Source organism: Mesoplodon mirus, assembly GCF_964341445.2.
Source record: "Mesoplodon mirus genome assembly, chromosome: 13".
Taxonomy (NCBI): Eukaryota; Metazoa; Chordata; class Mammalia; order Artiodactyla; family Ziphiidae; genus Mesoplodon; species Mesoplodon mirus.
The window spans coordinates 20,625,581-20,644,384 of record NC_138989.1 but is presented as its reverse complement, the minus strand read 5'-3'; the positions used below and the strand labels follow the sequence as shown (position 1 = coordinate 20,644,384).

The window sequence follows — 18,804 nt, the reverse complement described above, 5'->3', positions numbered from 1 at the left end:
GACGCGGAGACAGCTGATGGCCAAGTCTGGTGTCGAGGAGAGAGATTTGGGCTGGAGATGACAACACAGGAGTCATCAGCCTGTGCGGAGCAGAGGAAAGCCTGGCGGGAGGGAGGGAAGACGGTGGCAGACAAGTAGCAGAGTACGAAACCTTTTCTACCTGTGCCAGAATGGCCGGGATTGGTCCAGCATAAGGAAAAAGCCTGAAAACTTTCTCGCACCAGGCGGGAGTGAGAGAGCAAAACAAGCAGACATCACCTCCTTGGCCCCTGATCAGAAGCCACCCCGGCCTGGTGGTTCATTTTTTACGTGTGGGTTTGGGGAGTATGTGTGCCAGGCACTTGGGTGTGATTGGCAAAATCGGGGGCCGAGGCTCAATCCACTTTTCTGTCCCTGGCACCTGGCACCAAGCCGGGCCCCGGGAGAGTGTCTGGCAGCCAGAGGTCCTTGAATGAATGAATGGAGTCCTGTGTGTTCCTCTGGAACAGACAGGAAAGATGTGTGGGTGGGAGGATGCCCAGCTGCATCTGGCAAAGTGTGATTCTTTAAGACTATTTTTATTGAAGTCAAGCAGACATACAGAAAGGTGCACACATCATAAGAGGACCACTTGATGAATTTTCAAAAGATAAACATGCCCGTGTGTACCCAGATCAAGAAAAACACATGCCTAGTGCCCGCCCCCCAAGACACCTGTGCCCCCTCCAGGCTCCACGAAGGGTGACCACCATCCCAAAGTCTCCTACTAGAGATTAATTTTACCTGTCTTTGTACTTTATTTACATACAAAGTGCTTTACATACATAAAAATGCTTTACATACATAGAAACTTATGTTCTCTCTTTTGTACTGGCTTTTGGGGCTAATATCTCAGCATAATATCTGAGCGATTTACCCATATTTTGTGAAGTTCTGGCTTGTTTTCTGTCCTGGCTGTTCAGTATGGATGGATTGATTTGTATTTGCTTATTTATCCATCCTCTTGTTAGTGAGCATTTGAGTAGTTTCCAGTGGAGGGCGGTTGCAAATAATGCTGCCAGGAACATGACACGTGCTCTGTGGTGAACAGTTAGATGCATTTCTGATGATATATATACTTAACGGTGGAATTGCTGGTCATAGGGAAGGTGCAAGGTCAGCTTTTGTCTCTTATGCCAAAGAGTATTTCCAAAGAGCTTGTGCCAGGTTACTCTCCCACCCGTGGAACATGAAAGCTCTGATCGAATCACATCCTTGCTAACACTTGGTATTGTCCTCTTTTTTTTTCTTTTTTAAAACCATTCAGAGGTATAGTGGCCCCACACTGTACTTTTATTTTGCATTTATTTCCCTGCTGGATAATGAGATTGAGCACCTTTTCACACGCTTATTAACTATATAAATAACGTCTTGGATATGTCTCTTAAAATTTGCCCCTTTTCCTAATGGGTTGCCTGTCCTGTTCTTATTGATTTCCCAGAGTTCTTTATATATTCTGGATACAGATATCTTGTTTGCCATATATATTGCAAATATCTTCTTCCATGTGTAACTTCTTTTGATCAGTAAGAGGTAGAACTAGGAGTTTTGAGCCTCCAAGCCATTGATTTGAACACAGATCAAGCCCTCACCTGTCTGAGCCTCAGTTTTCCTCTCTCAACACTCTGCTAGACCAGAGTGTTTAGCCTAGTGCTTGGTGTGTAAACAGAGCTGGGACTGTTATTAGCACCTTTGCAGGGATGAAAGCCCTGAACTGAAACAGCCAAACTAGCCCCGTGGAGCTTTTCAGCATAAGTCATCCCTGTTTCTTGGGTCAGTTCTGTAAATATCTATTAAGCATCTACTATATACCAGTCGCTGAGCTAGGGATTGAAAATATGGCAGTGAACAAGGCCCAGTTCCTGCCCTTGGAGGAGGTTGCACCGGGGTGAGTGCAGGGGGCTGTGGGAGCCCAGAAGAACACTAACCGGGCTAGGGCATCATGGAAGGCTTCCAGAGTAGGCGAGCTTCATAGTAGAGTATACTTGGGTAAGCCTCTTCTGTTTAGGTGCACGCTTGGGTGCCTTCTGTGTTCCAGGCACTGGTTTCCAGTCAGGAATAATTGTGTCCCCAGGGGACACTTGGAGATAGTTTTGGCCGTCACCACTTGGGGAGGGGACGCTACTGGCATCTAGTAAGTAGAGGTCAGGGATGCTGCTATACAGTGCATAGGACAGCCCCGTAACAAGAATGATCTGGGCCAAATGTCGATAGTGGTGAGGTTGGGGAACCTCTAGATGGACAATGCCAATGCCACGTGAAATTATTATAAGGGGGATCAGCAGAGGGACCAGGAATGTGATCTTGTGCAGAGGATGTCAGAGAGGGCTTGAAGTGGGGGATGCCGAGGAAGGACGCGGATGAAGGAAGTGGAATGGCAGGAAATGGGGACTGCTGAGGAAGGACACGGATGAATCACGGTGATGGGAGCTCAGAGCATGCTTGGAGATTCCACTCGTGTCTAGGCCAGGCCTGGAAAGGAGGTGTGAGAGGGCTGTGGGGACTGGACAGTGAAGGACTGAACCTGTGTGTCTGCTTTGGGAGCCACAAGCCACTTGTGGCTGTTGAGCCCTCGAAATGTGGCTAATGCAGCTGAGGCACTGAATTTTCTATTAATATAATTTAAATTTAGATTTCAAAACAGATACTCCATTCCATTCTTGGAAAACTTTTAAATATGTGTAGAACCGTTCGGGGATGTGGATGTACTTTTCCATCTGTGAATTTTATGAACTTTAGCTACAGACTGGGTATTTCTACTGACAGTTGATCATCCAAATTGAGATGCATTGATGATAGAAGATACAGCCCCAATTCCAAAGAATTAGTACTAAGAAAGCAAGTAAATTGTCTCATGAATCTTTTTTATATTGATTAATAATATTTTTGGATATACTGGGTGAAATAAAATCTATTATGAAGTTTTTAAGTTCACCTTTTTCTTCTTACCTTTTTAATGGGGCTGCTGGAAAATTGACTTTCACGTGTGGCTGACCTTGAACTTCTACTGGACGTTGCTGTTAGAAGCCAGGGGGAGGAGCTGCAGTGTCACGCCGAGCCTGAGGGCTCGTGGGAGGGTTTAGACAGGGGGCGACATGGTCAGGTTTCCGTGGCAGCTACACCCTCTGGCCACAGTGGCGAGAGAAGATTCCAGAGAACAGGTCAAGACCAGCCATAGGGAGACCAAATAGCCTGGAAGGCCTGAGCTCTGGCCGCAGAGAGAAGCTGTGATGTCCCAGACAGGTAGTGTCCACTGCCAATCCATGAACAGGTGGCCAGGCTGGGCCCCCAGGGAGGAGGAGCGTTTGGGGAGAAGTGGGCACATCCTGGGACTGACCAGTCCTTCAAAGGGGCCTCACTGCTAAGAGCCGGTAGGAGAGACCTCGGCCGGTACAGGTCCACCTGTTCCTGGTGGCCACTGCTCCAGACACCCACCAGTCCCAGCCAGGCCTGCACCCCTACGCTGGCGGCTGCCTGCACCCCACTCAGGTTGGATACCCCGCCTCTTGCTGCCTGGCCCTGCTCTCCAGTGCTTACCAGTTGTGCAACCCTGAGCAGGTGGCTTTCCCTCCCAGCGGGCCACCGGCTCTGCCTGGCCTCACCCATGTTGTACAGAGAGTACAGGAGATATTATAGGTGCTGACAGGTGACGGGTCTTCCTGAGCTGGGTCTTTTGGGGATAACAGCATGGAGCCCGGGGGAGGAACATCTGGTACGTTCTCCAGTTTGCAGGGCTTTCCCATCTCTGATCCCTGCACTACGTTCCCATTTCACAGCTTTGGAAGCTGAAGCTCAGAGAGGCAAAGCAGCTTGCCCAGTGTCACACGGCACAGCAGGGGCAGGATTCTGATGAGGAGTCTGACCCTATAAGGTCCAAGGCCACCTCTCTCATGGCCATAGCTCGGTGTGTGATGAAGGGCAGGGTGCAGCACCTCTCTGAGCCTCAGCTTCCTCATCTGTCAAGTGGGGAGGATGGTGATGCTGAGCACAGCCGATTGCCACGTAGCGGTAGTAAGTTGAGTGCAGCAGCACAGTGCCAGCCCAAGGCAGGGCTCCAAATGGCGGCTACTGTCTGTTGACTGATCTGCACGTAAGTCCTCACGGCAGCTCTCCAAAGTGAGTGGCACAAGCCCATTTTTCAGGAGAGGAAACTGATGTGCAGCTAGTGAGAGCAAAGCTGGGGTCCCCACCAGCTCCTTGGCTCCAGAGCCCTTTCCTTCCCCCCATCCTTGCCCTTATCCCAGAGTCCTGGCGTCACCTCCTGTGCATTAAAGGGCAGGTGGGCACCAGGATCCAGCTGGTCCTTTGTCCTGGATGACTGGACATGAATGGGCACAGGGCAGCCTCCCTGGTGGTATTTACAGAAGCTCCCCTTCCCTCTACAGAGCTGCTCTCCCGCAGGACGTCTTCCTTTGTTAGGTAAGCAGCTTTGCTTTCTGAGAGCCAGAGTGCTTGGGAGGGAAGCTGGCATGGAACATGCCCAGGATGTGGCCACATCCTAAAAGCCAGAGATGGCAGAGGCCTTAGAAGTCATCAGCCCCGGGTTTTGGTTGTCTAGCCTCAGTCTGCACATCTGGAAAATGGGAGGAATCGTCAGCTCGGCAAAAACAGTGACATCTGACAATACAGAGTTGGTGCAGACAGGGGAATTGCAGACCGTTGGCAGCAGGGTCTTTGGAAGGCACTTCTGCTGAAACGTAGAGGATGCCTGGCCCCCAAGCCAGCCAACTCCTTTTAGGTGGCTACGTAGAGTGGAGCCGTGCTTCTCAAGTTTTAATGTGCGTGGGGATGCCTGGGAGCTGGGTAAAATGCAGACTCTGATCCTGTACCTCTGGAGTGGGACTAGCAAGCTTCCAGGGAACCCTGCTGATGCATTATCAAGGCCGTGGGGTGCCTCTCACTCATGAGCACAGGGAGGCATGTCCCTTTGTGATGGGGCATGTTGCGTCAAAGATGAAAATAGCCTGAATGTCCATCAGGAAGGCTTTGGCCAAATGAATGGTCAGCCATCCCTGCCGGGGATGCTCTGGAGCAATTAAAAAGAGGGAGGGAGACCCATTGGGGTCCTGCACATTGATGTGTCTTGTCTCCCGAGAGGATGGCAGTACTCTCTGAGTGCCAGGGCTTTGCCTGTGTCATTAACTGATGTGGCCCCGTGCTAGAACAGGGCCTGGCACACAGTAGGTGCTCAGGCAGTGTTTACTGAATGACAGAATCAGTATGCTGACATGGGAAAATCTCCCCAACCTGGTGTGGAGTGAACTGTGCCAGTTTCAGGTTACGTGTGATCCAGGGCCTCTCAGCCCTAGCATTACCAACAATTTTGAGGCTGGATGATTCTTTGTGGTGGGTGCTGGGCATTGTAGCATCCCTGGCCTCTACCCATCAGATGATTCCTAGTGTGACAGCCCAGACTGTCTCCAGACATCGCCAGTTTGCTCCAGAGGGGCAAAATCAGGCCCAGTTGAGATCTACTGTGTGATAGGACAGCATGTGGCTAGAAGGAGGAAGGGTGAATGGAAGGACGAAAGGATGGGTGTCAGGGAGGGTGGGAGAGAGGCCCTATGTGATTTCCATTCAGATATGATTTTGGCTGTAACTTCATGGAAAGCAGGTGTGGGGGGCTCCTCCCTAAGATGGTCGACAGCGGTTACCTCTTAGAAATGAGGGAAGAGGACAAGACTGGAGATTTTGCTCCAAGGAGACTTAAGCCTTTTCTATTATTTTTAAATATGGAGATTATAACTGTGACTTGAGTAATTAAATAAATTTAAAAAACAGGGATGGTCCAGGGACCCACTTCTAGAGTGTAGGGATTTAGAGTACACACCTGAAGTGCTCAGCACAGCGCCTGGCACCTAGCAGGAGCGCAGTCAGAGGAAACCATTGTTGTTTTATTGTGTTGCATCCCTCTGGCAGCCCCTAAGCATATGAAGCAGTTAAGCTCTTCTTTCCATATGGGCAAACTTGAGCTCAGAGATGGGAAGGGACTTTCCCAAGGTCACACAGCAAAGTAGGAGCTAGGCTTGACTGAAAATCGGTCTTCATGGCTCTGATGTAGGGGCCACTTCTCCTCTGCCACCCTGTGTTCCCTGCCGGGCATCTGGACCTCCTGGTCATCACATGTGAGGCTGTGTGGGCTGCTTCAAGTCCCCTGGCTTGTTGATCACCTGATGTCCACCAGCCCAGCTGGCACCCAGGAAGCGGGCAAGGCCGGAGGTGGCAGGGCTGTAGCCTGTGGCAGTTGCACTGTGGTTTGGCCCAGCAGCTCTGGGAGGACTGCCAAGGATGTGGAGCCTGTGATGGAGGACCTTGGCGGAGACAGTCCCTGTAGGTGGGCGCTGGCTGCCAGCCCTGCGCAGCTGCAGAGTCATACTGCTCCTCTCCTGCTCAAACACCTGCCATGGCTCCCTAGTACCCAAGTCGAAATTTCCTTCCTGTTGAGTTAGCATTCCATGCCCTACAAAAGATTCTCTACGACAGTGCTAGATTCCAAATACTAACACTGGTAGTAATAATATTGGTAACAGTAATAATAATAGGGCCTAGAGTACCTACTGTTTGGTAAGCATGGTACAAAGTGCTTTTCATGCATTATCTTATTTAACTCTTACAAAAGCCCTATGGCACTGCTGCAAGTCTGATTCTCATTGTACAGAGGAGGAAACTGATGCCCACAGAAGTTAAGTGTCTTGCCCAGGGTCATGTAGCTCATGGCCCCGCCAGGATCTGCAGCCTGACTCCAGAGCCAGGCTCTTAACCAGGAGGCCAGCCTACCTCATCTTACTAGGAGAATGAACCAGCATGATGCCAGCAGGGAGGAGCCTGGGTCGGTGTGTCTGGAGAGCTGGGCCCAGGCCTGGCTGCACCATGACCTTGTTGTGTGACCTTGGCCAGACTCTCTGGGCTTTCACCAGGTTTCCTCCAAGGCCAGCTCTACATTCCGAGGCGTAAGGTCTCAATATTGTGCAAAAAACCTAGAAATCACCCAATTTCTTTTTTCCATTCTTTTATTTTATATCACACCATTGATAAATATCCACTGTAGAATAGTTAGAAAATTCAGAGAGAAAAAAGGAGAAATCAATGAAGCTCCAGTTAGCAGTTTAGGGTATACCTTTCTGGAGTATTTTCCCAACATAAATATCTACCAGAGTGGAATCAGATAACCTTTTTATCACCTAACATCACATCCCAGATGACCCATTGGGTAATGAATCCTTCTTTTTTTACGGTCGTTTCCGTAAAAAATAACAGGTCTGTTATTGTTGTATTGTGGAATATTTAATTAGGGTGTCTAGTTAGAGATGATGATAAATTAAGAGCTGGCATTTACTGAAATCCTCCTCCTGCTGGGTCCTACCCTAAGCACTTGCCTCAGTGGTCATCACAGCAACCCTCTGAGGTGGGCAGCTCAGCCCCATTTTACAGATGAGGAAACTGAGGCTGTTGATGTTAACCAGGCCCAGATCTCCTGGCCTGTCCTTGGCAGAGCCGGATGCGGCCCCAGCCCTTTCCGAGCCCTCCATGCAGGCCCTTAACCACCGGGCCACCCTGCCATGTGTCTCACCTCCCATGTTCTCAGATGCCCTGTGTCTTTGAGGTGGGTACGCTGTGACTGTCCAAGGAAAGGGAATGAAGTGGCTGCCCACTGAGCCCAGTGTGTGGAGAGGTGACACATGATGTATACAGCCAGAGCTCAGTAAATGCTCATCTCAAAGCAGAAGTTGCAGTAGGATTTCTCAGGGCAGGTGGAGACAGAATCACTCCAGGAGGAGTGGGGCTTTGTGGGGACCCATTTCCACCACTCCACATGGATTTCCTCAAGGGACTCCCAGCAGCCTCTGCTGTCAAGGCCGGGGGTGTTTTGGGGGGTGTCCCAAGCTTGCCGGCTCCTGGGTACAGTGTGAACAGAACTGTGTTCTCAATTTAGGGTTTGCAGATACACGGGTTTAGTCTGGAGGGACCCCAAGACCCAGAGCTGAGATTAGGTATATGTGGCACTTGACTTGGGTACAGAATTTAAGGGAGTACCCCAAAGCTCAGCAGTCAAGATAAATACTATTTTAATGCAAATTTAAAAAAAATCAAAACCATCGGGTGAACCTTGAAAACATTATGCTAAAGGAAAGAAGTGAATGACCCTGTTTTATGTTATTCCGTTTATATGAAATGTTCAGAAGAGGCAAATCCATAGAGACAGAAAGTATTGGGTTGGCCATAAAGTTTGTTCGGGTTTTTCCCTAAAATGTTACAGAAAAACCAGAGCGAACTTTTTGGCCAACCCAGTAGATTAGTGGTTGCCAGGGGCTGGGGGGAGGAGGGGTAGGGGGTGTAGCTTGAGTGCGGTGCTTCTCCGTGGGGTGATGAAGATATTCTAAAATTGATCGTGGTGATGTTTGCACAACTCTGTGAATGCACGAAAAACTGTTGAATTGTACACTTTAAATAGGTGAATTTACAGTATATGAATTAGAGCTCAGTAAAGCCGTTAGCAAAAAAAATATCCATGATGAACAATATGTCCACATTTTAAACAAAGACAGGATCACTATTACTGATTTGTTTCCCTTTTGCCTCAGGCTCTAATACAGCTTAGCATAGCGCCATTATTTATCCTATTTAAAAATATGATGTTTTGTTCGTCATTGTTTTTGGGCATTCGTTTTTAAACGTTGCATTAAGATGTTATTGATCTTGATTACTGAGTTGGGGGCACCCCCTTAAATTTTCCGGTCACGGCCTCATCATCCCGACCCTGCCAGGCAAACCTCTCGCTCTCCGTTGGGTGGCCAGGCGCTCCCTGGCCACTTTCTCCCTTCCGGCTCCCATTGGGCAGATGAGGCCGGTGAGGCCCATGGCAAGAAGGGCTGTGAGTTTGCCTGGCCTGAGGCTAGAGTGGGGTCTCTGTGTCACCTCCTCTGGCCCAGAGCATTTGGCCTCTTGGCCACCTTCTTCCCTCTGTCCTCTGTCTCCTCTCCTTTGAGGTGGTCCCTGGATCCCCCGACACCTCTCACCTGGCCTCACCTACTAAGCCATCCTACACTAGAAAAAACCGTGTCCACCCCCAGAGCCCCAACCTCACCAGCACTCGCCACTTCCCACTGCCCCCAGGATAACCCCAAGCTCCTTACTTACAGCCTGGGCCCCGCCAACCTCCTTTCCCCACCCTCTTGCCCTCCATTGCTGACTTCTGTCTCACAGGTTCGTGTGGAACCCATATTTATCCAAGAGCTACAGCATCAGCCTCGGCCCTCTGTGCTTTCTCACAGTTAAGCCTCCATCTCACTTAAATCCTCGCCGCAGCCTTGCTAGTAAGAGTTGGTGGACCCATTTTACAGATGAGGAAACTGAGGCACAGGGAGAGGAGAGGACACCGCTAGGGGCCTGGAGCAGAGGCAGGTGTACACCCGGACCGACTGACCACATACCTGGGACTCTGTCCTCTGCTGGCGGTGGAGATGCACACGCCTTGTTCTGCTTCCCCTCAGGGCCTTGTGTGCAGTGTCTGAGGCCAAGGTCACCCCCACTCCGGTCCCTGATGTCCTCCACCCACTTCTGACTGGAGTTACTCTCCAAGGTCACGTGCTGGCATGTGAGGCCAGCATGGGTGGACGTCACATGCCTTTCATAATAGTTCTATTGTCTCTGATTTTTATTTATTTATTTAAAAAATGTATTTATTTATTTTTTGCCCATGCCACACGGCATGTAGGATCTTAGTTCCCTGACCAGGGCTCGAACCTGGGCCCCCTGAAGTGGAAGCGCAGAGTCTTAACCACTGGACCACCAGGGAAGTCCCTTTTATTTTTTAAATAAAATCAAAACGGCTAAACCACACCCCAGGATATGCCATTGAGCTTTTCCTGGTACACACCCTTCCCGTGCTCTCGTTCGATGGTGGAGCGAGGGAATGGGCAGGGAGGGGGAGGAATGGGACCCAGGGCCCTCCTGAGGCAGGGGTGCGGCTCCTGGCTCCCCGAGTCACAGTCTTTGGTTCCCGGGGGCCCAGGAATCTGGACAGGAAAAAAGAATGACATCTTTATTTATACTGGTATCTCCAGACATCAGTGTAGGTGACAAATGGCAGTCACAGTAGTAGCAGCAGTAGTTGGGCCTTGGTCACCAGTAGAAACCATATGTATCCTCATGTCATATTCCTGTTGCCGCAGACACCTCTACCCATCACAGCACGCAAATGACAGTCGCTATGAGACCCACCCCTCGATCTGCTTATTCATGGCTTTAATCAAGCAGCGTGCAGGTGACGGTATCACAGCATCTTCATCAGTGTGTTCTTAGCCAGACTCGACTATAAATGGTTTCCTTTTACTCTTACGTAATTGATTCCATTTAAAAACACTCTTCTGGGAAGGGGTCCATCGATTTCACCAGATGGCTGACAGGGTCCATGGCAGCGGAAAGGTCAAAGACCCGATTGGGCGTGGGTTTAAGTCCTACCGCTGCCCAGCATTGCCCTGAGAGCATGGACAGCCGCTTCCCTAGTCTGCATTTCTTTTTTTTTTTTTTTTTTGCGGTACGCGGGCCTCTCACTGTTGTGGCCTCTCCTGTTGTGGAGCACAAGCTCCGGACGCGCAGTCTCAGCGGCCATGGCTCACGGGCCCAGCCGCTCCGCAGCATGTGGGATCTTCCTGGACCGGGGCATGAACTCGTGTCCCCTGCATCGGCAGGCGGACTCTCAACCACTGCGCCACCAGGGAAGCCCTGCATCTCTTATTTGTGCCCTGATCAGAGAGGTGCTTTCTCCCTCTGGGCTGTGGGAGAGTCAGTGATGGTGCTGGACGCTGCCCCGTGCGGGGTCCGTCCGGCTGACTGTTCGGTGTGGCCCTGGGAGCTCTAGCACCCGGATGTGCACGCCCCCTGTCCTGGGGTCCACCCCTCTCTGGGTGGCTTGTCTGTCTGTCCTGTGTCTGTTGCCCTGACACTCCTCACTGGCAGACCTGTGTCTCTCCTAAGAAACGATGTCACTAAGCTCATGCCGCGTGCCAGCCTCACGACAGCCCACCAGGCGGGTGTGCTTTGCACCCTTATTCTGGAGAGGAGGCAAGTAAGGCCCAGAGAGGAGAAGTCGCTGGCTCAGGGTCACACAGCTGGTGGGTGGGTGAGCCCAGATTGCACCTGGGCCTGTCCGGCTCTTGGCCTCCATGCTGGGACCACTGCAGTCCCTGGCTCAGGGTCACACAGCTGGTGGGTGGGTGAGCCCAGATTGCACCTGGGCCTGTCCGGCTCTTGGCCTCCATGCTGGGACCACTGCAGTCCCTGAGCCTGGCCAGTATATAGCCCTGAAATGCTGAATTCAGTGCCCCACGCAGTGTTTCATAGCTCAGGGGGAGGGGCAGTGCTCGGTAAGTGCAGATCCCTGGGCTCCGTCGGGGAACTTCCAAGTCAGAATATTTGGGGGCAGGACCCAGGAATCTGTCTTTTAAGAATTTCAGGTGATTCTGATGTGCGCAGAGGTTTTGAACCACCTTAAAGGGGAGAAATAACAGTGATACAGTAACAAAACTCTGAGCGCTGTCAGTTCACGTTAGCACCCACAGGTGAGAAAACTGAGGCACAGGGGAGTTAGGTAACATCGCTCTTTACCTCCCCTGCTCCAGCCAAGGCTGTGCTGCTAGTAACCACCAGAACCGGGACTCCAAGCCCAGAGTGTACAACTCCCACTGCAGTGCCCATCCCACCCCCCCACCCCTACTTCTGGAAACTTCTAGACAGGAATGGAGACATTTTGTGTGTGTGTGTGTGTGTGTGTGTGTGTGTGTGTGTGTGGTGTGGCGTGGGTGAAGGAAGCCCGGGCCTTGCAAGGTCACCCTGGCCCTTTCCTGTTTATACTCTTTATCAGGCAGGGGCCCGTGTGTTCCCGAACAGGAAGCCCAGAGGGAGGGCTGCACCAGGCGCTGGGGGCAAGGCTGGGACATGGGAGCCAAGAGGCTGAGCTGGTTACTGCCCTGGGCAGCTGCATGACCTTGGACATGCATCGCCCCCATCCGTGAGTTGGGCAGGGTAGAGGTCTGGGGGTGATGGTTAAAAGCTTGGCTTCTGGCATCAGACAGAGCCGGGTTCCACTTCAGGCTCAGACTGTTCCTATCTGTGTGACCTCGGGCTGCACACTTCACCTCTCTGAGCCTCAGCTTCCGCCTCTGAGGCTAATAAGCGTGCCTCCCCCTACTCCCCGGGTTGTTAGAGGCAAAATGCACAGCAAAGTGCAGGCACACACAGGTCTCTCTCCTTAAATCTTTACTTGGCAACAGGCCAGACACCGGCTGATTCTGTGTGCGCACGTGCATTTCTTTTTCTAAAAAATATCAAATATTTTCCCGAGTTGTCCATTTTTCTCACCAGAGGCCGGCTGCCTGAGTCCTCCCACTAGGCCTTCTGAGATTGGGCCCAGAACCCGAATATACACCGGCTTCCACAGTCACCCACGACATTTGCGTTTTGTGGGTTTGTCCCGGTTCCCCTGGGAGCTCATACAGAGCAGGGGCCTGGCCCACGATGGCCTGAGGGATGCATCGAGGTTGCTGCCTGATTTCGTAAATAGTCTCGGCTGGAACCCAGCCCTGTGCGTTCCTGGATGTGTTGTTTCTGGCTGCTTTCACGGTGCAGAGGCAGAGTGGGTAGCTGTCACAGACCCTCTGACCCACGGGGCCAAAATCATTGGCTTCCTGGCCCTTCACAGAAGTTTGCCAACCCCGCCTCACTGGGCCACTGGCTTCTTCGTCTTCGTGTTCCTTCCAGTCTTCATCCGCATGCTGTGATGACAGTGATCATAATATTCAGTGCTGACGTTTCTGCACGTCTGTGCTGGGCACAAGGAAGTTATGGAATTCCTCATGACTCTCTTTGTCCCAAATGTTACTCCCATTTCTCAGATGGTAACACTGAGGCTTGGAGAGCTGGATTGATGGAGGACACCCAGCCTCTTGAGTACAAGAGCCAAGAAGTAACCTCCGCCCTCATCACTCCCCACCCTGAGCTTGTGCCAACAGGGTGCTGAACTGGGCCTCTGAGAGGGAGGCAGGGTGGCACGTGGGGGTCCAGCTTTGATCATTTTAGGTTAAAAACACATGCAAAGCTCATCAAGAAAGAGAGGGATCTAGGAGCATGGGCTATGGAGAGAGAGGAAGATTTGGGTTTTCCTTTTACTCCCCTGCTTACCAGCTCTGTGGCCTTGGGCAGGTGAACCTACCTCTCTGAGCCCCAATAAAGAGTTGGTTAATAAGGGGGCTTCCCTGGTGGCGCAGTGGTTGAGAGTCCGCCTGCCGATGCAGGGGACACGGGTTCATGCCCCGGTCCGGGAAGATCCCACATGCCGCGGAGCGGCTGGGCCCGTGAGCCATGGCCACTGAACCTGCGTGTCCGGAGCCTGTGCTGCACAGCGGGAGAGGCCCCAACAGTGAGAGGCCCGCGTACCGCAAAAAAAAAAAAAAAAAAAAAAAGGTTAATAAGGGAGAGTCAGATGGGGTCATGGACAGGATGGTGAGGACAAAATCCGTGATATATGTAAAACCCTTAGCTCAGTACCTGGTGCACAGAAGGTGCTTGGTAAGTCTGAGCTAATATTTCTAAGGCCACGCTGCAGCCTGGCTTTTCTTCTTTCCTCTTGAGCCACCCCATGGTGCTTCTTATGCTCAAGCCTCATCCAAAACCTCAGAATTATTCTTTTGCCTCTTCCTCTTGCCCTGTGGGATTCTGGCAGGCCCTTCTTGGCTGGCTTCCCTCCCGGGTGGGTTGGAGGTCTCTGATCCCCAGGGATCCTGAAGGGGGAACTCCCAGGAGGCTTGGGGCAGTGAGGTCTCAGGGCCCAGCAGGGTAGGTGGTCGCTATGGTGATGGAATGCTTGGGAGCTGGTCCCCACTGAGAGGGCTTGCGAGGCTGATGGCTGAGCTTGGGCAAGTGGCTACCAGGTGTCCCTCCAAGGCTCCTCTGCAAGTGCCATGACCTGCCCCCTGAGCTGGCGTCCTGTGCTCCAGCCCCCCACCCCTGCCCCCCAACCTTGGGAACCTCTTGAGCTTGGAGAAATCATGCAGAATTGGAAAGTTCAAATGAGTCTGACCCCTTAGGGCCGGTCTTCCCCTCCCGCCGGGGGCATTACACAATCACAGTCGTGATTACCTGACATGCTGGTTTCCTGGATCCCCACTAGAACATCATCTCCGTAAGGGCCGAGGCCTTGGTGTGCCGCCCTTGACGTGTTCCAGCATCTACTTCCAAGCATAGTACGTGCTCAGTAAACATTTGGGGAATGAATGAATCCGGCCTAAGGGCATCTTGAAGACTGACCAGCCCCCTTCCCCTCCCCTTCTTTCCCGTGGTCATTCAGGGCAGCCCGTGGGTCAGTGGGAAGGGAGCGAAGTCCTCTCCCATCCTCTCCTGCTGCCCCCATTTTATGAGCCATGTGACACGAGACCAAGGATGTTATTGTTAAGACAGAACCAGATTTGGAAACTGGCTTTCCCTCTTAGTAAGGCACACCTGCTATGTGCCAGGTTCTGTTCTAACATGTTCTAACATTTGTGCTTCCCAATACTCGTATGAGGCTAGTTCCACATTTACACTAGCCACATTTCTAGTGCCCTGGTGCCATACATGAGCCTCCTAGGAGGTATTGTTGTCATCTCCATTTTACAGAAGGAAACTGAGGCTCAGAGAGGTTAAGTGACTTGCCAAGATAACACAGCCAGTAACTGGGGGAGCCAGGATTTGAGCCCAAGCAGTCTGACCCCCTACTATGGCTGGCATACAATTCAAAAAATACTAGCCAGAGCTTCCCTGGTGGCGCAGTGGTTGAGAGTCCGCCTGCCGATGCAGGGGACACGGGTTCGTGCCCCGGTCCGGGAAGATCCCACATGCTGCGGAGCGGCTGGGCCCGTGAGCCATGGCCACTGAGCCTGCACATCCAGAGCCTGTGCTCCGCAATGGGAGAGGCCACAACAGTGAGAGGCCCGTGTACTGCAAAAAATAAAAAATAAAAAAAAATCCTAGCCATTTTATTATTATATAGATCAAGGTAATATAACAACACCATGTGTTCCTTTTGTTTGTTTTTTTAAATAAATTTATTTATTTTGGGCTGCGTTGGGTCTTTGTTGCTGTGCATGGGCTTTTCTCTAGTTGCTGCGAGCGGGGGCTACTCTTCGTTGTGGTGCGCGGGCTTCTCATTACAGTGGCTTCTCTTGTTGCGGAGCATGGGCTTTAGGCACGCAGGCTTCAGCCGTTGTGGCTCGTGGGCTCTAGAGCACAGGCTCAGTAGTGGTGGCGCACGGGCTTAGTTGCTCTGCCGCATGTGGGATCTTCCCAGACCAGGGCTTGAACCCAGGTCTCCTGCGTTGGCAGGTGGATTCTTAACCACTGTGCCACCAGGGAAGCCCAACACCATGTGTTTTTAGGAGAAAAATATTATCACCTACCACCCCTGTGGCATTTTGAGTCTGTTCCCTTCTCATTTTTCGTACATGGGGTTTGTGTTTGCTGGTTGGTTCGGTTGACTTGGTGGTTTCGCTTTTTGGCATAGTCGTGCTTACCCTGCACCCCCATGGGCCTTTGTCATCCGTAAATTGGAGAACCAAGGCGCCCCCTCCCCACTCCGCCCTGCCACTGAGTTATTGTGAGGATAAAATGAGGTATCGGTGTGGAACACCCTTGGTCTGGTGTTAAATATACAGTGGTGCTTAATAAGTTGCTGATGTTCCTCCTACAAGAAAAGGAGGGCTCAGTGACCCCTCCCCATGCCTCTCATGTGTCTTCCAAGTCTGTGTTGTCCAATAGAACTTTGTGTGAATGATGGGAATATTCTAGATCAGGGGCCTGAAAACTTTCTATAGATGACCAGATAGTAAATATTTCAGGTTTTGCGGAACACGCAGAATTTTTCTTATTGCTGCTGCTTCCCCCTCCCCCCCCAGCCCCGCCCCGCGTCCTCTTCCTCCTATTTCCCTTAGAAAAAAAAAATATAAAAGTCATTCTTAGCTTGCAGGCCTTACAAAACAGGCTGAGGGGTGGATTTGGCCCAAGGGCCATCATGTGCTGACTCCATCCTAAATCTGCTCTGCCCAGTATGGTAGCCCCCGGGGGGCCACTGGGCTCTTGAATTGTGACCAGTGCCAATGAGGAGCTGGATTTTAAATTTTATTTAATTTTACTTTATTTATTTATTTTTAATTATTTTATTTTATTTTATTTTATTTTATTTTATTTTGGCTGCATTGGGTCTTCGTTGCTGTGCACCGGCTTTCTCTAGTTGTGGCGAGCGCGGGCTACTCTTTGTTGAGGTGCGTGGGCTTCTCATTGCGGTGGCTTCTCTTGTTGCAGCGCATGGGCTATAGATGCGTGGGCTTCAGTAGTTATGGCACGTGGGCTCAGTAGTTGTGGCGCACAGGCTTAGTTGCTCCGTGGCATGTGGGATCTTCCTGGACCAAGGCTCGAACCCGTGACCCCTGCATTGGCAGGTGGATTCTTAACCACTGCGCCACCAGGGAGGTCCCCATTTTACTTAATTTAAATTTAAATACTGACCTGTGGCTAATGCGTCATGTCGGAGTCTTGGCGTCGCAGCTCTGAGTGCCTGAAGGCTCTGACAGCCCCGTTTCACCGCCCTGAAAGGGGCCGTGGGAGCTGCCCGCCTGGCAGGCCTCTTGAACTCTCTGGCATTTCAAGGGCCGCCTGAGGGCAGCTGGGCCTGAGCCATCTCGTCTCCGGAAAAGCTTCAAGGGCCCTGGTCCCTAATTGTGTTTGTTGTTGTTATTCCAAGAACCAGGCTTCTCTTCACTGGCCACCCATATGCCCTGGGAATGCCAGGCCTGTGTATTCTGTAGCTGGGAGGAGGGGGAGGGTCTGGGAACCCTTCTCCTCCTGGGGTTAGATATACTAATCCCTGGTATTTCAGGGAGAGGAAAAAAAACTGTATAGAGACAAGGAGAGAGCGAATAGGAAGGGAAAGAGGACCCCAAAAATGGTCCTACGCCCAATGTATTTGCATCATGGCACAAATAAAATAATTGCTGAGATTTTTGAGTATTTGCTATTGTCTTGTTTAAACCTCCCAATAGCCCATTTTACAGCATAGGAAAACCGAGGCTCAGAAGAACAACAATCTACCTAGTCAGGGAATCATCCAACTCCAGAGCTGCATCCTTAAACCCCCCAACCCCACCTCTTGGGCTGGGACTAAGCAGAGGGAAGTTGAGCCTCAGACTCTGTGACTTTGTGAAGAGATTTTTGCTCCCAAGCCTCAATTTTCACATCTGTAAAATGGGAGAAGGCAAGAATTGGACTAAAAATCTGCCACCCACCCCCTCCCCCAGTAAATGGTAAGGACATAGTAGTGACATGTACACCAGGATCCCCTTGGTTCCCCATCAGCCAGGCTTCATGCCAGACCCCGTGAGTTCACGGCCCATTCCTTTAATGCAGTGGTTAAGAGCTGGGCGTCAGAGTCCCACAGATGTGGATGGCGATCCTGGTTCCCCGAGTCAGTTGCTCTTCCTCTTGGTGTCATTTCCTCACCTGTAAAATTGGGAGTACTGTACTTTCCTTGTTGGGGGATTAAATGGCACAAGGCACTCACAGCAGGCATTTGGTCAGTGTTAGGTGGCAGTGGCGGCACGGCATTGTCCAACTCCAGGGGGCGCCATATTTGTCATAGGCTGGGTACGCAGTGCCCTTTGGAGTTGAGCAGTGCACAGCCTGTTCAACCATATCCAGCAATTCCAGATGGTGATTAGTGGTACAGTGGTGGTGGTTGTTGCTTCTTGTTACTTTTCGTGAAATCCAAGGTCCCTGGGCCAAGAAGAAGGGAGAGCCCAGTTGTAAGAGACCCATTACTTCCTAAGGCAGCAGTGCCTTAGCTCAGGTTCTCAGCTGACACCCCTCTGCCTGAAAAGTGGGCCAGTTCACTCCCTGGCTGAATCAGTGAATTTAGACCCCAGCTTCAACATCTTGGGCTGAGGTGGCCTGTCCCTGCTTTGCCGCTCGTCCCCCAGAGTCACCGTCGGGCACCCTTGGGAAGCCCAGCATCCCCTTCTGCCCCTCCGAGGGGGCCCAGCCCCTCTCCATAGCACCCACCCCTAATGCACCTAATGCAGCGTCTCTTCTGCCTCTGCAGGGCTCAACCCGTGGAGAGTCTTAGCAAGCAGCCACGAGGGCTAGATCCCAGGGATGAGAGTGTCCAGGGGAGGTAAGTGCTTCCCGAAGGTCCCCCAGAGACCCAGCTCCTCCAGGGACAGCCCCCAGCCTCCTGATTGGGCAGCCGAGCAAACTCCCCCAGGCAGCTCTCTCCTCTGTTAGAAATCCAGTGCCAGACAAAGCTGGATCCCAGCAGCGTGGAGAGGGCAGGCCTCTGCTCTTCCTCACTCCTTAGGAAAATGATTCTCCTGGTGATGGGAGAAGGCTGAGTCCCAGAGCAGGCAGGACTTACCCGGCATTAGTGAGCAGATTCAAGGCACGGCCAGAAACAAACCCTCTGCGTGCCACCTTCCAGCATCAGTGTTCTTGGTGTGCTTGCTTTGCCCGTCACACAAAAGCTCCCTGAACCTCATAATAGCTCCCTGAGAAAAGCTTCTTATCATCCCCCGTTTTTTTGGAGGAGGAAACAGAAGCTCAGAGAGGCGAAGTCCCTTGTCCGGCTCTCCAGCTGGCAAGTGGCAGGGGCTGGATTTGAACCTGGGGCTGTAAGACTCCAAGTCTGAAGGTCTTAGCCACCATCCTCACTGCCAGGATGCCGGGACACCTCCCTCAACAGGGTCCAACAGGGTGGTGGGGATGGAG

General features: G+C 51.7%; 1 protein-coding gene across 6 annotated transcripts in view; it reads left to right on the top strand.

The window, feature by feature from the left end:
- The window catches only part of TPST2 (tyrosylprotein sulfotransferase 2), a 58,173-nt gene that overhangs the window by 18,670 nt on the left and 20,699 nt on the right, over nt 1-18,804 (top strand). For 3 of the 6 annotated variants that reach the window (XM_082641580.1, XM_082641579.1, XM_082641578.1), the window contains one exon: nt 18,143-18,214. The exons of 1 other annotated variant lie outside the window; for it this stretch is intronic. The gene's annotated coding sequence lies outside the window, so the exon portion shown is untranslated. Of the gene's footprint in view, nt 1-16,291; nt 16,311-18,142; nt 18,215-18,804 lie in introns of those variants that run through there. 2 more of the 6 variants (XM_082641581.1, XM_082641577.1) reach the window with 2 other exon arrangements.